The sequence below is a fragment of the Balaenoptera ricei genome, chromosome 8 (assembly GCF_028023285.1).
Source record: "Balaenoptera ricei isolate mBalRic1 chromosome 8, mBalRic1.hap2, whole genome shotgun sequence".
In the NCBI taxonomy this organism is placed as follows: Eukaryota; Metazoa; Chordata; class Mammalia; order Artiodactyla; family Balaenopteridae; genus Balaenoptera; species Balaenoptera ricei.
Window position 1 is genome coordinate 24030212 of NC_082646.1, and position 13829 is coordinate 24044040.

The 13829-nt window shown below is 59.0% G+C and overlaps 2 pseudogenes; one reads left to right on the forward strand and one right to left on the reverse strand.

Moving 5' to 3' along the window:
* Positions 1-137: 137 nt before the first annotated feature.
* On the reverse strand, positions 138-3709 carry LOC132369752 (thimet oligopeptidase-like; annotated as a pseudogene).
* A 2520-nt stretch (positions 3710-6229) lies between these two features.
* Positions 6230-7959, forward strand: LOC132369659 (serine/arginine-rich splicing factor 3-like; annotated as a pseudogene).
* Positions 7960-13829: the final 5870 nt, after the last annotated feature.

Here is a 13829-nt window from a genome sequence, read left to right on the forward strand (position 1 = left end):
CTACACCAGCAGAGAGCAGCCTGCAACGGCCGCAGGGCTGATCCCCGACCAAGGTCAGAACTCCCCCCAGTGTGATGGCCCCCATGCCGCTCCTGTGGTGGAAGGGACCGCAGGCAGAGACCAGGAGTGGAGTCTTTTTATAAATGGCTGCGTTTTCAAAGAACCGTTTTGTAAGCAGGAAAGCTCCCCAGGAGGGGATTGCATTAGTGCAACAAGGGGGAGCCTTGACACCAGGCTCTCCAGACACGTCCAGGTGGAGACTTTTGGCTGAGGCCAGCCGCCAGGGCCTCAGGGGCTGGGAGGACACGCGGCCCCTCCCCCGCCCTGGCGGGGCGCTAAGGCACCGGGCCCACCTGGGTGGGCAGAACCCCGTGCCGTCAGCAGGCCGGCGGCTTGCAGCCCTCAACCTGCAGCCCTTTGCTCAGGAGGAAGGCATCCTGTGTGGGGTCGCAAGCCAGGAAGAGCTTCACCATGCCCTTGGCATCCTTGGAGCCACCTGGCCTCAGAATGCAGCTTCTGTAGTCCATGGCAACCTGCCGAGAGGGGGCGGGGCTGCAGGAGGGTGGAGCTCCGCCTTCATTGAGGGTGTGGGTGTGGCCACCTCTGCTGTGACTGAACAAAGGGCAGGGGAGCAGGAGGTCCAGGGCAGGGCTCTCAGAGCCTGGCTGGCCCAGGCGGGCGGCACAAGCATCTAGGCCCAGGCCAAGGACCTCCGTGTTGGTCTGCGCGGCAGGACGGCCTCTCACCTTGCCACTCAGGACGCCCTCCTGCTTGAAGCGTGTGTGGAACGTGTCCGCGGAGCACACCTCGCTGCACAGGTAGCCATAGGACTGGGCATTGTATCTTCCTGCCAGGCGGCCGAAGGTCGCAGGCAGGTGGGTCCCTGAGACACACGCGGAGAGGCTCCTGCCCGGCCCCCTGGCCGCTCCGTGCCCCTTCCCCAGAGCCCAGAGCTTGGGGCCTCAAGCAGCCCTGTCTGAGTCCCCTGCCACTAGAGGGAGTATTGGCCCAACACTTGTAGAAAACGGGGACCTTGCGGGCAACTCAGTGGAGGGACACAAATCAATCTTTGCCGACTTTCTGCTGAAGCTCACGAGGGTTCACCCCTAAGTCTCTTACAAGGACAGCTGCCCGAGGCTCCGAGGGATGAGTCAGGGCTCGCTCTCCAGCATGGGGAGAGCGCGGGTTAAAGCGCTCACGAGGGAGTGAACCGCGTGTCCGCACCGACACGCATGGGCAAACCTTGTCGACGCGTTCCGTCCGGGCTATGAAGCCCTCTCCTGCCTCTTCCAGGCTTTCCAGAAAGCACGTGCAGATACGCCCACCCCACCCTCGGACTCCGCGGGCCACAGCTGGAGGGACCAGCCAAGGAACCGAGGCAGGAAGAGGCCAGAGGTCACCGGGCCTCGGCCAGAGCCTGTCAGTCGGTCCCCTTTCACACACCACCAGACGATCTTCTTGACCTGGGCAGTAGCCGCCAACCGACCGCTAAGGTGGGCCCGGCGTGCGCTTGGCTACCTGGTGTGGCTGGGACCCCGAGGATCTCCTGGCAGAGGCGGGCATTCTCCTGGGCCGGGTCCGCGGGCGTCTGCATGTGCAGGGCCTGGTCCACCTCGGCCAGGACGATCTGGCGCAGGTTGAAGAGGCCTGGGGGGCGGGAGGAAGGAGACGGGGGGATGTCACTGTGTCCAGGCTGCGCTTTCCAGCCGGGCGGTCCAGGCACCCCCTTCCCTTCCCTCGGCCCGGCCGCACCTGAGTTGGCCTGCCGGGACTTGATGAGCTTGTCCCGCAGCCCCTGGGGGACGGCGCTGCCCGTGCCCCACCGAGACTGGCAGCAGCGCCAGGGCCTCACAGGGTGTGGTGCCCCCGGCCCCAGAGCCTTCCCTCTGCTTCTCATCACCGGCTGTCACCAGACTCGCAGGCAACGTGCCTTTCTTTTCTTTTTTCTTTTTTCCGGCCCTCAGCCACGCAAAGGGGTGAAGCCCTGACACTCGCTGCCACGTGCATGGACGCTGAGAACACGGTGCTCAGCGAGAGAAGTCAGACACAGGACACACAGGGTGTGACCCTACTGAGGGGAAACGTCAAGAACAGGTAGATCCACGGAGTCAGAGAGTGGGTTCCTGGTTGTCAGGGGCTGGGGAGGGGAGGGAGTGATAACTAAGGACGTGAGGGACATTTTTGGGGTGATGGAAATGTTCCAGAACAGGGCAGTAGTGATGGCTGCACAGCTCAGTAAAGTGTCCCCACGCGCTCCGGTGCAGCCTGTGAGAGCATCGCTCTCAGGACGAAGGGCTGACCGCAGGAAGACTGAACGACGAGCAGTGGGTCCTGAGCCCAGACGCTCAGCTCGCCCCCCCCCCGCCCCCCCCCTGCCGTGGGGAAGCCACTGGGACTTGCTGAGCCTCCACTGAGACTGGCAGCAGCCCCAGGGCCTCACAGAGCGCGGCGCTCCCGGCCCCAGAGCCTTCCCTCTGGTTCTCATCGCCGCCTGTCACCAGACTTGCATGCAACGTGCCTTTCTTTTCTTTTGTCTTTTTTAAAGGCAACTCTTGAGTACATGTACTTAACATGCAGGGAACCAGTCGTGACTCCTTGATCTGGGGCTTCCAGCCTCCAGAGTCTCGAGGACATCCATTTCTGTTGTTTACGCGCCCAGTGCGTGGGCTTTGATGATGGAAGCTGACACCGAGGGCGTCGCCACGTGCGGGGTGACATCAGCGGAAGAATCCCGTGGCGAGGGTCTGCCTGAGGACCACGCGCGCCCGGGCCCTCCCCGGCCCCTGCCCGCAGCCCCGCGCCCGCACCCGCACCCACCTGGGAGCGGAGCTGGTGCATCGCTTGCCAGAACTCGTGGAAGTAGGTCTCCAGCTCATGGTGCTGCAGCAGGGAGGGCGGGTCGGGCGTAGGCTTGGTGAAGTTGGCCACCATGGCCGCGATGGCGATCTGGCGCCTCCCATCCTGCTGCAGGCAGCCCAGCTGCAGGCCGAAGCAGGCCGCGTGCCCGGACTTCCCTTCCCTGGGGAGGGACGCAGGGTGAGGCCCAGCTTCCACAGAGGAGCCCCGGCCCACGGCCGACAGGTTCACGCACGCACGCACGCACCGAGGGTAGAGGTCCAGGTAGAACTTGCCGATGGATGACCTTGCCCGAGGCCACGTCCCGGACCGTGTAGAGCCTCACGTCTTGGTGACACACGTTGGCGCCCTCCTCCAGGTCGAAGGTCAGCCCCAGCAGCTCCTGGGAGATGCCCAGCCGCCCTTGCGTGACCACCTGCATGGGGAAGGACTCATTGAGCAGGTGCTGGTCCACGTGGTAGCGCGTCTCCTCCCCCTGGTTCATGTAGTAGCGCGGGTCCCAGGCATTGATGGGCCCGGCAAAGTGCAGGCCCCGCCTCTGGCACTCGGCCTTCTTTAGCTCCAGGATCACGGCCGCTCCTGCTCCCCGAGGGGCTTCAGCTTCTGGGCCAGCTCATCTGCGGGCGGAGGGGAGAGGCTCGGCTATGTCCCTGTGGCGGCCCCCCAGCCGCCCCACCCTGCGCCCCTCGAGGCAGAATGAAGGGTCCGGGAAGATGACCCCCAAGGGCTGACACAGTGGGGTCTCAGGCAGCACCACGTCCAGTTAAGGTCCGCCTGACGCCCTCCCCACTGGGACTCAGGTGGAGGCGGGGTTACCTAGGAAAGTGGCCACCACCTGGCTGGTCGTGGCCATGTTCATCTCCAGCACGGAGTCGGCACGCGTGCTGAACCCCAGCAGGCAGGACTTCTGGGCCTGCAGACTCACCAGCTCCCCGAGGATCGTGCAGTTCTCCTGGAACCCAGAGCCGGCCGGCGCTGGGGACCGTGGGCCATGCCCTCCCCGTGGGGCCCCGGGCCAGGTCTCTGCAGGCGGGCAGGGCTCTCAGGCCACTGGCGGGCACAGCCAATCCCCCTCCCTCCTCCTCCTGGCCCGGATTTCTAGACACTTTGGTGCTGTCCTAACACGTGGTCTTTCTTAACACAGGTCCTTTTGGAACCAGAAACGGCGTGAACCGTGATGGGCTCTAAGGCCAAGGGCAGGAAGAAATGCGGCCAGGCTCTCCAGGAGCCACCCAGGGGCCTCCCCGGGCTCAACATTACAAACTCGGCTGCCGAGCAGACAGCAGCTCATGCCCACGGCGCCCGAACACCCAGCCCCTGGACGGCGAGACGCCTGTTACTGCAGGTGGCCCGTGGCTGGCTGGTGAGGCCCGGCCCCAGGCATACGCCACCTTCTCTGGGGCCACCTCTCCGGTTCTGCGGTGGGGTTCTCCTGGGAGCCCCCAGTCACCACAGGACCAACGTGGCCTGTCTGCAGCCCAAGAAGGTGGGGACACAGGACTGTCCCCCGTGCCCCCCACATCACCCGCGAGGCCGAGCAAGCACCAGTGGTGTCTGCGGGGAAGATGAAGGGCTCGTGCACAGCCCCCATCTACTGAAGATGCTAAACGGGAGAAGCACAGGCTGCAGCCACACGCGGTATGGACCAAACGCAAGTGTCCTTGCAGGAACCGATGTCTGAATGTCAAGGCCGTACCCGGGCCACAGTGAGAAGGCCCAGACCCCACGCAAGGCACAGAGAGGGGATGGGGGGAACATCTGCGAATCTGAGCTCATCGGGCATCACCCCAGAGGGAGAGGGAGAGAGGCAGAAGGAGATACGGAGGGAGAGGGAGAGAGAGGGAGGGAGAGACTTCTCTCCCTTCCCTGGGGGTTCTCTAGTGCAGCCAAGGCCGAAAACCACTGCATTTCGGGAAATGGGTCCTCGTAGAAAAGTTAAATAGTAGCTCATGGCATTATGGACACATATTAAAAAGGCCCAAAATCTTGGGGAGTCAGGGAGGGGAGCTGGCGGCTGCCTCGTAAACGAGGAGAGATTGGGCATCAGAGAAGGGGCCTGTGCAGCCCGCTGCCCAGGGCCCCGTAGACTTCATCTCCCAGCTGTGGTCCAGGGCTGGAAGGCAGCAGGGAGGTCAGGCCGTCCAAGCATCAACGTTGACTTCAGAGCTGATCTAAAAGGTGCCTGGTGTCTGTTGAAGCAGAAGAAAGAGAAAGCAGTGGGGAGAGCATGGGAGGGGGAGGGAGCCCCCCTCCTCAGTCCTTCTCCCTCTGTTCCTCCCTCCCTCTCCCTCCCTGCCTCTCACTCTCCCTCTCCCTCCATCTCTTCCTCTGCCTCTCTCTGTCCCTTCCTCTCCCCCTCTCCTTCCCTCTCTCCCTGTCCCTCTCTCCCTCCCTCTCTCCCTCTCCCTCTTTCCCTGTCCCTCTCTCCCTCTCCCCCTTTCCCTCTCCCTCTCTCCCTCTCCCTCTCTCCCTCCCACTTTCCTGTCCCACTTTCCCTGTCCCTCTCTCCCTCTACCTCTTTCCCTCTCCCTCTCTCCCTCCCTCTCCCTCTCTCCCTCCCTCTCTCCCTCTCCCTCCCTCTCCTTCCCCCCTCCCTCCCTCTCTCTCCCTCTCCCCCCACCTCCTTCCCTCTCCAGAGAGGGAAGGAGGTGGGGGGAGAGGGAGAGAGAGGGAGGGAGAGGGGAGGTGGGAGAGGGAGAGGGAGGTGGGAGAAGGATAGGGAGAGGGATAGAGGGAGGGAGAGAGAGACGTCTCTCCCTCCCTCTATCCCTCTCTCCCTCTCCTCCCTCTCCCTCGCCCTCCAACTCTCCCTCTCCCTCCGTCTCTCCATCTCCTCACTCCCTCCCAGAGAGGGAGACACAGAGGGAGAGGCAGAGATGAGGGAGAGGGAGACAGGGAGAGGGAGGGGGGAGGGGGCAGAGAGGGAGAGGGAGGGGGGAGAGAGGGAGAGGGAGAGAGGGAGGGAAACAGGGAGAGAGAGGGAAGGAGAAAAGTCTCCTTCCCTCTCTCTCCCTGTTTCCCTCCCTCTCTCTCTCACTCTCCCTCTCCCTCACTCCCTCTCCCTCCCTCTCTCTCTCCCCCCTCTCCCTCTCCCTCCGTCTCTAGAGGGAGAGGAAAGAGGCAGAGGAAAGAGGCAGAGGAAAGAGGGAGAGGAAGGAGGGAGAGGGGGAGAGGGAGAGGGAGGGAGGGTGATGGAGGGAGAGGGAGAGAGGGTGAGGGAGGGAGGGAGAGAAGGAGGAGAGAGGGAGAGGGAGGGAGGAAGAGACCTCCCTCCATCTCCCTCTCTCCCTCTCCTCTCCCTCCCTCCCTCTCCCTCTCTCCCTCTCCCCCTCTCCCTCTCCCTCTCCCCCTCTCCCTCTTCCCTCTCCCTCTCCCCCTCTCCCTCTTTCCTCTCCCTCTTCCCTCTCCCTCTTCCCTCTTCCCTCTCCCTCTTCCCTCTCCCTCTTCCCTCTTCCCTCTCCCTCTTCCCTCTCCCCCTCTCCCTCTTCCCTCTCCCTCTTCCCTCTCCCTCTTCCCTCTCCCTCTTCCCTCTCCCTCTCCCCCTCTCCCTCTCCCTCTTCCCTCTCCCTCTTCCCTCTCCCTCTTTCCTCTCCCTCTTCCCTCTCCCTCTCTCCCTCTCCCTCTCCCCCTCTCCCTCTTCCCTCTCCCTCTCCCCCTCTCCCTCTTTCCTCTCCCTCTTCCCTCTCCCTCTTCCCTCTCCCTCTTCCCTCTCCCTCCTTCCTCTCCCTCTTCCCTCTCCCTCTCTCCCTCTCCCTCCCTCCCTCTCCCTCCCTCTCCCTCCCTCTCCCTCTGAGTCTCCCTCTCTCACACTCTGTCTATCCTCTCTCAGGAAGGAGTGGGAGCAGCAGGGAAGGAGAGGCAGAGAGGGAGAGGGACAGAGAGAGACAGACAGAGACAGAGAGGAGAGGAAGCAGGGAGAAAACAGAGAAAGAACACACCATCTACATTTCTGTCAAATGACACCGGGGATCCTTACATAACCAGGAGAAAATTACAGAGCGAGGCTCTTTCTCAGCTGGAACTGGAACTGCAGACGGGGCTAAACACCACCAGGCTGGCCACACATGTCCAGCCGCTGCCGCAGCCCCGTGAGTCCGGTCAACAGGGCTCTGAGTGTCTGCTCCAGGGAGCTGGGCTTCACCCTCTCACCCGGGAGGCCGGGCCAAGCCAGTAGGGCCCTGGGCTGGACACATAGGGGGAAAAGCATCCCCACAGGACAGCTTGTGCGAGCAGATTCAGCTGCCAGATTCTAGAGGTCCGGGATCACCCCGTGGCCCGTGAAACCCAGGAGCCATGAGGGTCTTGCATCGTGATTCCTGTCCGTTGGACTGTCAAGTTTATGTAGGGAATCTTGGAAACAGTGGTAACAAGACTGTATTGGAACGAGCTTTAGGCTATTATGGACCACTCTGAAGTGTGTGGGTTGCTAAAAACCCTCCCGGCTTCGCTCTTGTTGAACGTGAAGACCCCCGAGATGCAGCCGATGCTGTCCGAGAACTAGATGGGAGAACACTATGTGGCTGCCGAGTAAGAGTGGACCTGTCGAATGGGGAAAAGAGAAGTCGAAATCGTGACCGCCTCCTTCTTGAGGTCGTCGCCCTCGAGATGATTACCGGAGGAGGAGTCCTTCACCTCGCCACACATCTCCGAGACGGAGAAGCTTCTCCCTCAGCCAGAGCAGGTCCCTTTCTAGATACAGGAGAAGAGAGAGATCCCTGTCCCAGGAAAGAAATCACAAGCTGTCCCGATCTTTCTCTAGGTCTCCTAGCCGATCTAGGTCAAATGAAAGGAAATAGAGGACCACTTTGCAAGAGGAGTGGTGTACAGGAAATAACTTCATTTGACAGGAGTATGTACAGAAAATTCAAGTTTTGTTTGAGACTTCCGAAGCTTGGTGCACTTTTAAATGTTTTAGCTCTTCACATTTGTTTGTCTCCTGGGACAGTGACACATAAAGGTGTCATTCTCTATGGTTTGAAATGGGTCCTATGAGGCATGTAATATGAAGAATTGTTACCTTACAATGTTCCCTTAAGCAAAATTGAATTTGCTTTGAATTTTTGGTCTTGCCTAGACTGATAATAAAACTCTGACTCCTGCCCAGCTAAAGTGTGATGTTTACTATTATTATCTTTTAAAAATTAAAAAATTAATTAATTTATTTGTGGCTGCATTGGGTCTTCGTTGCTGCACACGGGTTTTCTCCAGTTGTGGCGAGCAGGTTTCTCATTGTAGTGGCTTCTCTTGTTGCGGAGCATGGGCTCTAGGCGCACGGGCTTCAGCAGTTGTGGCAAACAGGCTCAGTAATTGCGGCTCACGGGCTCTAGAGCGCTGGATCAATAGCTGTGGCGCACGGGCTTAGCTGCTCCGTGGCATGTGGGATCTTCCCGGACCAGGGCTCAAACCCATGTCTCCTGCATGGGCAGGCGGATTCTTAACCACTGCGCTAATAGGGAAGTCCTCAGCTTCTTCTTGATGCTCTTGATTTTCTGAAGGAAGAAGATGGCCGTAAAAACGGGGCGGGGGCACGGAGGGGGGTTCAAGGAGAAAAGGCGGATGAGGCGGACGAGAGGAGGGAGATGGGAAAGAAAGGGCCTCGGGTCCTAACTGTTAGGACCCTCCTCAGGAGGTTACCCCAAGGTGACAGCCTAAGCTTCAGCCGTTTCAACGGAGCTAAGTTTCTGTCCCTTCAGGGTCTATCTGGTTTGCAGAAACAGGTAGAAATGGACCAGCCTGGGGGAGGGAGCGACGTGGGGCGCAGAGGAAGGTGCCGGTTCCCCGGGGCCCCTGCCGGGCCAGCAGCAGGCAGGGCGCCTCAAGGACCTGCCCAGGCTGCACCCCCTGCCCGGCCCAGGACTCAGCGCCTCCGGCCCCGCTCCCCGGCTGAGCAGACGTGCCTGTCCGAGGACAGGAGGGGCGCTGGGGGAGCGTGCCCGCTGGCTCTGCCAGGCGCAGGGGCTCGTCGGGCACGCCTGGCTCAGAAGCAGCCTGAGGGACACCGGGCCTCTGCGGGCAGCAGGCGCCGTGCCGGGCACTGGCCTCCCTGCAGCCTCACGGCCCCACCGGCCACGACTGGGCAGGAGCACAGGGCGCCCTGGGAGGGCGGGGCGGCACTCAGGACCCCGCCCCGCGCCAGCAGGCCGCCTCTCCTGGGCGCCCCCCTCCACGGGCGTCCCCGTGGTCCCTCGGGCCAGCGGTTCTCAAGTGTCAAGGCGGTCTGCGCAGCCCCACTGTCCACACCCTCACCTCCCCCAGCCTCGAAGCTCCATGTGCCCGCCGCTCCGGTGGACTTCGGGGCCCACGTGCCCGGGCCCCACCCTGGATGCCGGAGTCCCACAGTCCTCTGAGTCCCGCTTTCCTCCACCGCAAGGCACAGCACCGGCCGAAGCGGGACAGCGTTTGTGTTGAGGAACAAGAACTGTCGCTGAGCCCCGGGTCGGGCCTGGTACCCGCGTTCACCGCGTCTGTCACTTTCTGACGCAAACCAGCCAGCGCAGGGCTGCACCCCAGCCCCTTCTGTACGGGGCTCCCACACTCGGGGCCACCGTCCCCCTGCCCTCATCACCCCGGAGAGGCCCGGAGCCCCGGGCTCATTCTAGCCAATCCTGAGCCTGCTCCTTCCCGGGGACCCACACCTCAGGCTCCAGTCCCCAGCCACCCCTCCCCTCATTCCTGCCGAACCCTCGTGCTCCTGGGAGGCCCTAGGTGACAAGGCGTGCCCCTGCCCAGAACCATGAGTGACAAGCTCTTTCCGCACCTGCTGGCCTCACTGTTCTCTGTCCTCCACACAAACCGACTCGGTCAGCCCTCACGACCACCTGTGAGGGGGTCCTCGGGTCACGCACGTTGCAGATGGTGAACAGGGACAATGGGGTCCAGTGACCGGCCTCCGGGGACACAGCCAGTTGGTGGCAGAGCTGGGTCTGATCCCGGCCATCAAGATGCGTGCAGCCACGGCGCCCCACGCCATGCACCGAGGTGACGCGCTCGACCATGGGTGGCTCGCAGTGCCCGCCCCCCTCCCCACCCCACGGGGCTGCCTCCCGGGAGGGGCCGGGCTGCCCATCGCCCGCCTGTCCAGGGTGCCGCAGGGACCCCACCCTGCTGGACCAGGAGTGGGAAGAGCTGGGGGCCCTGGGGGTCCACGCTGGGGGCAGAGGGGTGTCAGGCAGCTGGGAGGACCTGAAGGGACAGGCCCCCCGGGGGGGGCCCCACTGGGAACCCGCGGGGCCGCAGGGCTCAGCCAAGAGAGGAGGGAGGGGGTGAAGGTGGACGCCATGCTCTTCAGCCTCCCGTCGTCCCCCAGCCTCCGTGCCCAGGATGAGCCGCGCTGTGAATTACGGGAGAAAGGGGTCGGGTCTTGGCCCCCAGTCCTGGCACACAGCTCCTAAACCTAAAGCCACAGGCCGGGTTGCATGTTACAGTCCCCCTGCCTGCCCACCTCCTGCGAGGGGAGAGGGCCAGGGGTTGCAACGTGAATCCGTTGCCCATGGCCCCCGCTGTAATTGTGCTCGTGGAACAAAATCTCGGTAAACACGGGGTTCAGAGAGCTGCGGGGTGGGTGCCTGCAGGCGGCCTGGAAGCCCCGCGCCCCGCCCCACGCCTCCCCACCTCCTCCTTCCACCTGGCTGTTCCTTTCTAATAGCCCGGTGCTCTAGTCCGTGGACTGGGTGCCTGTGTTCTGGGGGCCCGCGCTAGACAACAAACGGAACTCAGGCTGGGGGCGTGGGAACTCCTGACACAGCCTGTCGGCCACAAGCGCAGAGGACGACGTGGACCTGTGGCTGGCGTGGGCCGAGCCCTGACCTGCGGGGTCTGACTCTGGGTAGATGGAGTCCGAACTGAACTGCAGAAACCCGGCAGTCCCAGCGCTGCTGCTGCAGGAGCCCCACGGGCCTGGCGTTGGGACGGAAGCTCTGTGGGAAAGGGGGCTGAGGGTGGAGTAGGCTCGGAGGCGGGGGTCCTTCCTTGAGACCCTCCCACCAAAGCCACGGGCGGCGGGGGGCCCGGATGAGGCGGGGGTGGGGCGGGACGCAGGGAGGGGCCCACGCCGCCCATGCTCTGGGGAAGCCCTGTGACCCTGAGGATCGAGGGCTCAGCAGGTGCAGAGGAAGCGCTGGTCCACGTGGACCTTCCCTCCTGGGGTTGAGGCGGCAGAGAGATGGGCAGAGGCCGGCACGCGGGGCTCAGGCCAGGCACTCCCCTACTGCGAAACTTCCTACAAAAGCAGCCGTCGCAGGACTCGGCAACCGCAGTCATGGGCACTTACCCCGGGGAAATGGAGGCTGAAGTCCACACAGAAGCTGTACACAAACGCTCGCCTGACTGGGAAGAGCCCCAGACCGAAAGCCGCTGGGGGCCTTCCCAGGGCAACGGATGACAGGGGCAGTCGTGTCAACGTCAGGATCCTGCTGGGACGCGGACTGGACTTGCACAAGAGGTGACACTGGGGAAAAGTGGGCAATGGCGGTTCGCTTTCTAGGGAGCTGGCCAACTCCTTTCCAGAGGGGCTGCGCCGTCTCTGCTCCCTCCAGCGACGACGCCCCTGTTCTGTGCTGCCTCGCCAGCACTGGGCAGCGGCTCCAGGTTCTGCTGGGAGCAGAGCTTAGGTTTTCTAGTTCTAGGAGAAGCTCCAGAGTGACTCGCTAAGGCCATTAGCGAGTAATTATTTCCCAATGAGTGGCTATTTCCAGTTAAAACCAAAAGCCACCTAATTATTGCTTTTCCCAAAAATTAAATATGAAATCTACGTTATGTAATTGTACACTTAGTTCCCCCTTCGTGTATTCTAATTTCTTCCTGAGAAACTAAGATGCCATCTGGCAGACTGCCCACAGTGGCTACGATTTGGGCAGCAGCAAAGGTCAACTTTAAACATTTTGCATCTAAAGTGACTTTGGATACCTTTGGATAGAAAGTACAGTCTGAGCCATTTTACAAAATGTGGGGCCATTTTACGAAACAGCTTGACAGTTCCTGCAAGTGTTAAACATAGAGTTACCCTATGACCCAGCAGTTCCACTACTAAATATATACCTAAGAGAAATAGAAACTTATGTCTGCACAAAAGCTTGTACGTGGATGTTCATAGAAGCATATTTCTAAAAACAAAAGGTGGAAAAAATTCAAATGTCAATCTGACAAATGAATAAACAAAATGTGGAATATCCGTACGATAGAATAGCATTCAGCTATAAAAAGGAATGAAATATTGATCCATGTTACAACATGGATGAACCATGAAAGCATTCTGTAAAGAAAAGCAGCCACTCTCAAAAGATCACATATTGGGCTTCCCTGGTGGCGCAGTGGTTGAGAATCTGCCTGCCAGTGCAGGGGACACGGGTTCGAGCCCTGGTCTGGGAAGATCCCACATGCCACGGAGCAACTGGGCCCGTGAGCCACAATTACTGGGCCTGCGCATCTGGAGCCTGTGCTCCGCAACAAGAGAGGCCGCGATAGTGAGAGGCCTGCGCACCGCGATGAAGAGTGGCCCCCGCTTGCCGCAACTAGAGAAAGCCCTCGCACAGAAACAAAGACCCAACACAGCCATAAAAATAAAAAAAAAAAAAAAAAAAAAAAAAGATCACATATTGTATGGTCCCATTTATATGAAATGCCCAGAATAGCAAATCTGTAGAGACAGAAAGGAGATTAGGGGTTGCCTAGAGCTGAGAGGGTTGAGAGAATGAAAAAACATTGTTAACGTGTAATGGGTTTCTTTGTGGGGGGACAGAAATCTAAAACTGGATGGTTGTGATGGTTACACACGTCTTTTAGTGGTTACACTAAGAACCACTGAATTGTATACATTAAAGGGTTAAATTATGGTATGTAAATTACATCCCGATAAAGCTGTGAAAATTATAATTTTATATTTATAAATTTGAAAATTCATCCAAAATTACAAATTGTTTTTTTTTTTAATAAATTTATTTATCTATTTATTTTTGGCTGCGTTGTGTCTTCGTTGCTGCACGCGGGCTTTCTATAGTTGCGGTGAATGGGGGCTGCTCTTCATTGCGGTGTGCAGGCTTCTCATTGTAGTGGCTTCTCTTGTTGCGGAACATGGGCTCTAGGCGCGTGGGCTTCAGTAGTTGTGGCACAGGGCTCAGTAGTTGGGGCACACAGGCTTAGTTGCTCCGCGGCATGTGGGATCTTCCCGGACCAGGGCTCGAAGCCGTGTCCCCTGCATTGGCAGGCGGATTCTTAACCACTGCGCCACCAGGGAAGTCCCCAAATCACAAATTCTTAAAACATGCAACCTAACAAGACTAACCCAAGAAAAGAAATATCTAAAAAATCTATATCTACTCAAAAAGTTGTTTGTATAATTAAGTACCTTTACAGAAAATAATTTCCAGGGATAAATGGCTTTCCAAGTAAATTCTTCCAAATATTTAGGGAATTAATTTTGGTAATCTTACATAAAACCCTTCCAGGAAACAGAAAATAATATATTGCTCAAAATTTTTATAAGGCCAACATAAGCCTCAGATCAAAAGTAAAAAGAATATTACAAGAATAGAATCATAGGCCAGTTTCTCTTTTGAACATGCATGCAAAATTTGTAAATAAAAGCACAAACTGTATCCATGGTATGTAAAACAGTAATATATCACAATCAAAGTGGCTTTCTTCTAGTAATGCAAGGTTGGTTTAATGTTCCCACATGAAACTGATCCCAGGAATGAATCAGAGTGGGAAAAGAAGTCATTTAAAAAAGAAGTCTTGGGAATTCCCTGGTGGTCCAGTGGTTAGGACTTGGCGCTTTCACTGCTGGGGGCCTGGGGTTCCATCCCTGGTCAGGGAACTAAGATCCTGCAAGCCATGAGGCAGGCCCCCCCCCAAAAAAAGAAAAAATGAAGTTTTAACCAGGAGAAGCACAAGAGTGAATAAACACAACAGATAACGCCTTATGAAAAGTAGGTCAAGATTATGGAATATTCTAAACTTTTAAAACAAACAGAAAT